Source organism: Tamandua tetradactyla, chromosome 5 (genome assembly GCF_023851605.1).
Source record: "Tamandua tetradactyla isolate mTamTet1 chromosome 5, mTamTet1.pri, whole genome shotgun sequence".
Taxonomy (NCBI): domain Eukaryota; kingdom Metazoa; phylum Chordata; class Mammalia; order Pilosa; family Myrmecophagidae; genus Tamandua; species Tamandua tetradactyla.
The window spans coordinates 119,179,828-119,185,637 of record NC_135331.1 but is presented as its reverse complement, the minus strand read 5'-3'; the positions used below and the strand labels follow the sequence as shown (position 1 = coordinate 119,185,637).

At 38.9% G+C, this 5,810-nt stretch overlaps 1 pseudogene; it reads left to right on the top strand.

Moving 5' to 3' along the window:
- Window positions 1-962: 962 nt before the first annotated feature.
- On the top strand, window positions 963-1,394 carry LOC143682710 (aurora kinase B pseudogene; annotated as a pseudogene).
- The last annotated feature ends 4,416 nt before the right edge of the window (window positions 1,395-5,810 follow it).

Genomic DNA, 5,810 nt, shown 5'->3' with positions numbered 1-5,810 from the left:
CCATTCTAACTTTTTATGTTGGAAGGGTCTGTGACTAATATGGAGTAGGGAGATGGAACTATCTGATATTCTGGAGAGGCTGGGCCCTCTAGGTTTCAAAACTTATCTGGACCAGAGACCCATCTGGAGGTTGTAGATTTCTGGTAAGTTACACTAGTGCATGGAACCCTTGAGGAATCTTACATATTGCCCTAGGTGTTTAAAGATCTGTTTTTTTAAGCAGAGAAAGGGTGGAAGAATTCATCACCATGAGACCAGTAGTACAAGAAGTAGTAAAAGAAGTTGTTCAGAAAGAAGGGAAATTATACTAGATAGAAATTTAAATCTACAGAAAGAACACCAGAAATGGCAAATGTGGGTAATATGGAAGAAAAATGTTTTAACCTAATTTTAGTGTCTTTAAAAGATTACAGGCAACTTCAGTCATTTGCCCGGAGCTTGCCCACCCCTGGCCTGGCCCTATAGCCAACAGAGAGTCCTCTGCAAGGAGCCTGCCACCTCATCCACACTTGTCCTCACGAGCCACTCCAGGGCCACTCTAGAGCCTTCCAATGCCCAGCTCACTGCCGGTCAGAAGATAATGCACAACAGCAGTGGGACGCCCAGCTTCTTAATGCCATCCTTCACAATTGATGACTTTGAGATTGGGCATCCTTTGGGCAAATGCAAATTTGGAAATGGATACTTGGCTCGGGAGAAGAAAAGCCATTTCATTCTGGTGCTCACAAATCCCAGATAGAGAAGGAGCATGTGGACCACCAGCTGTGCAGGTCTTGAGATCCAGGCCCATCTGTAGCATCCCAACGATCTATGTCCCTACAACTATTTCTATGATTGGCAGAGGGTCTGTACTTGATTTTGGAGTATGCCCCAGTGTGGGGAGCTGCAAGGAGCTGCAGAAGAGCCACACTTTTGATGAGCAGTGAAAACCCACGATCATGGAGTAGCTGGTAGATGCTCTGATGTACAGCCATAGGAAGAAGATAATTCACAGAGACATAAAGCCAGAATACCTGCTGCTGGGGCTCCAGGTGGAGCTCAAGATTGCCAACTTCTGCTGGTCAGTGCATGCCCCCTTCCTGATGAGGAAAATGACATGTGGCACCCTGGCCTACCTTCCCCCAGAGATGATCGAGGGATGCATGCACAATGAAAAAGTGGACCTCTGGTGCATCGAAATACTGCGCTATAAGCTGCTGGTGGGAAACCCACCCTTTGAGAGTGCTTACCATAATGAGATGTATTGGTGCATCATCAAGGTGGACCTTAAGTTCCCTCCTTCCACGCTCACTGGAGCCCAGGACCTCCTCTCCAAGCTGCTCAAGTATAACCCCTCAGAACAGCTGCCCCTGGCCCAGGTCTCAATTCACCCTTGGGTGCAGGCCCACTCTTGAAGGTTGCTGCCTCCCTCTGTCCTTCAGTCCGTCCCCTGAATTGTCCCTGCTTTGTACTTGGTCGGATATCCATGTCAGTATGTCTGTGTATGTATAGGGGGAAATTGGGGTCCCTGGCCTGTTCCATGATTTGTCTTCTACCTCCTTTTTTTTTTTAATCATAATATATATACCAAGAAATGAAGGGAAAAAACCAATAATTTTCAAAGCTCTCTTCAACAAATTGTTACAGGACAGATCCCAGAGTTGTCACAGACTACCATACCATCCCCTCAGATTTTTCCCTCTAGTTGCTCCAGAACATTGGAGACTAGAAGGAATAAATATTTTTTTTATCATCACAATTGACTTTTTTTTCTTTTCTTTTTTTGTGAAAAATAACATGTATACAAAAAAGGCAATAAATTTCAAAGCACAGCAACACAATTATGTTGTAAAACAGATTTCAGAGTTTGGTATGGCTACAATTCCACAATTTTAGGTTTTTACTTCTAGCTGCTCTATGATACTGGAGACTAAAAGAAATATCAATTTAATGATTCAGCAATCATATTCACTTGTTAAACCCCACCTTCTCTGTATAACTCCAGCATCACTTTTGGTCTTTCTATTCCACTCTTTAGGGGTGTTTGGGCTATGGCCATTCTAACTTTTTCATGTTGAAAGAGGCTGTCAATAATATGGGGTAGGAAAGCAATAGGCTGAGCCCCCAATCTTGGGGTTTGTTCATATGAAACTTAACCCCACAAAGGATAGTCCAAACCTACTTAAAATTAGGACTAAGAGTCACCCCCAAGAGAACCTCTTTTGTTGCTCAGATGTGGCCTCTCTCTTTCAGCCAACACGACAAGCAAACTCACTGCCGTCCACCTCCTTACTTGGGAAATGACTCCCAGGGGTATGGACGTTCCTGGCAACGTGGGACAGAAATCCTAAAATGAGCTGGGACTCAGTACCAACGGATTGAGAGAGACTTTCACCGCTGGATGTCATGTCTCACATAGAGGGGAGGGGAATGACTTCACTTACAGAGTGGGCTTAGAGAGAATGAGAACACATCTGAGCAACAAAACAGGTCCTCCAGAAGAAATTCTTAGGCATACTTTTAGGTAGGCTAAGCTTCACAGCTACCTACATAAGCTTCACAAGAGTAAGCCTCAAGATCAAGGGCTTGGCCTATTGATTTGGGTGTCCCTCAAGTTTGACACAGTATGAGGGGATTCCCTGATGGTAAAATTTAATGTAATACATTGCATTTTTGTTTTAAATGGTTGGTAATTGTTTTCTCCCATCCCTGAAGTGATTTTGTCAATACTCCCCAATTATCTGCTTAACATATTCTAGGATGCATCCAGGCACCAAACCAAGCTACCAAAGGCCCCAATTCCTACTTTGGGCTCCCCGTGCTCTAGTCATTCAAATGAGCCATCCAGACAGGTTGAGCTAGACCACTTGCTACAGAAAACCTAGGTTCCAGGCAAAACAAACTTCTCTTCCTTTGGTCTTCTCCTTTTTATTTAATAAAGGCTGAAGCTTTTTTTTATATTGATAAGTGCAGATGTTTATAGGTGGAGACATGGTTGTAGAGGAGGCTTCTTCCATGGGAAGGAGGCTGGGGGAGTTGCTCACCCTGGACGAAGGGGATGGGCACGGCATCACTGCCCCTATAACAGTCTGCCTCCAGCTCTGATACCTGACTGGGTCAGCGCCCACTCCCCACCTGCCCCTTATCTTTTCTTTCCCCTGTGCTGACTCCCAGGGCCCGGGACTGCCGGGGAGCTTCAGCCCTATCCTGCCACATTTGATCATCAGCCATATGTGCCCACTTTCTCTTAGGTATTGCTTTCTCACATTTCTCTAACTCTAGTTTTCCCTCTCCTGGGTCTTTGTCTGCCCCTGTGTTGACCTGGGAGTACTTGAACATTGCTGTGCTCTGGAATTTGTCTTTTGTTCGTTTTATTTTCTGGTTAGGATCACAAGTATAGGAGTAAAGAGAAGCCGTGGTGACAGCGGTAGCCTTGCCTTGTTCCTGACTTAAGTGTCACTGTTAAGTATAAGCCTTGCTGTAGACTTTTTCCACAGGCTAAGGAACCCTTGTTCAATTCCTAGGTTGCTAAAATATTTTTGTTGTTGTGTTTTTAAAGTCATGAATGGCTATTAACTTTTGCCACATCAAATGCTTTTTTTCTGTCTACTGAGTATTTCCTCCTTAAACCATGGTAAAGTACATCAATAAATTTTCTTATTTCGATCTCCAAAAAAAAAAGATTACTGACCATTTAAAACAAAAATGTAATGTATTACATAGTTATATGTTCAAGTAAAATCTATGATAACAGTGTAAAGTATAGGCAGAGTGGAAGTATACTGTAATAAGTTTCTTATATGTGAAGTGTTATAAAATATGAAGGTGGACTATGATAAATGAAACATGAATATTACAAACCATAACACAAACCACAAAAAAATTATATTTAATAAGCCAATAATAGAGATAAAATGGCATCACAAAAAATATGCAGTTAATCCAAAACTATGCAAAAAAAGGAAAAAGGAACAAAGTAAAAATAGGCTGTATAGAAAACATAGCAAGATGACATATTAAAACCCAGCCATATTAATAGTTGCATCAAATGGAAATGTACCAAAATATCCATTAAAAGGGAGAGATTATCAAATGGGATATGCTATCCACAGGAAATCCATTTTAAATATAAAAACATGGAGAGATAAAAGGAAAAAGATATACCATGCAAACAATAAAGGAGATTAGAGTGACAATATTACATCAAACTTAATAGATTTCAGAATAAGGAATATGGTTGGGAATAAAGATGGTAAAATCCAAATAGCAGATCTAATTTAAAATTTGTATACACTTAATAACAGAAGTTCAAAATGCATAAAGCAACAACTGAGAGAACTGGTAAGTGAAATAGACAAATCCACAATTATAGCTGGAGATCTCAGTATTTGCCTCTCAGTGACAGGATAAATAGACAGGAAATTAGTAAGGATATAGAACACTTGAATAACAGTATCAACCAATTTGACCTAATTCATATTTATAGGGTACTCCACCACCAACATCAGAATACACATACTTTTCAAGTGAGAATGGATGATTCATCAAGATAAACAATATTCTGGGCCATAAAATAAGCATCAAAAATGTCAAAGGATTGAAACCATACAAAGCATGTCCTGTTATCAAAAAAGATTTAAATTAGAAATCAAGAACATATTTGGAAGATTTCCCACATGTTTAGATGTTAAACAACGTGCTGCTAAATAACTCATTAATATCTTTATTGAGATATAATTCACATACATTAAAATCCATCCATTGAAAGTATACAATTTAATAGCTTTTAGTACATTCACAGAGTTGTGCAACCATCCCCACAATCCAAGTTTAAATCATTGTTATCACCCCAAAGAAACCCCATGCCCATTAGCAGTTGCTGCCTATCTGCCCTACCCCAATCCCTGGCAATCACAGTTCTACTTTCTGTTACTTTGGATTTGCCTATCACCTAACATATAGTATAAATCTCTTTTAGCTTAACAATTTACCAAACTTGTAGAATCTCCCCGTTTTGCATCAAATAGCATTTTTAGTTTCATTTAAATGACTGACTATTAAGCTGAAACCTTTCTAATTTAGATAAATTCAGTGAATAGTCATGTATTTGATTCCTTAAATCCTTACAGTGAAATATATATGGATGCGTATGATTAGTTTTTCCTCTTTTATTTTGATTTTCTTTTAATTTAAATCCAGTTTAAGGTTATGAAATACTAAAGAAATGGAAAAGAAATATGAGAAGTATAAAGATGAGGATGAGAAATATGACAGTATCATAAAAGAAGGAAAATCTTATTGGTGATGCCAAGAAAAAAACTGATTGATTCTACACATCTTCTTGCTTCCCCCAAACAAAAGAGATGAAAAAATAGAACCAGATCTTAAATGATGGAAAATATTTTTTAAGCTTATCAGTATAGAACAGGTGCCTTAAGGCATGTTTCAAAGGAACACTCCATTTTCAAACCCAAATTCCTTTCAACAAGGCATCTGATTCTAGATGTGGATTTTAAAAACTTTGAAAGAAGATACAGCAATGTAGTCATTTTGGGAAAAACAAGAACATGCTTTTACTCTATAAAATTTAAGAGATCAGAAAAATCTTTTTACATGAGAACAAAAGAAGAATTTGATTAAAAGTGATATCGTGAGTTTTTATTTTATAAAGGTAATTTGAGATTAACTAGGAACAGACTACATAAAACCAAGTGTACTAGAACAGCATGTAACTAAGAGAAGTCTACTGCCTGTTTCCTGATTTCCAAGATTAGAAAACTTTTTTTTAGTATTATTTCTTCAAGAAAGATTAACTAAACTTCTTTGTATTA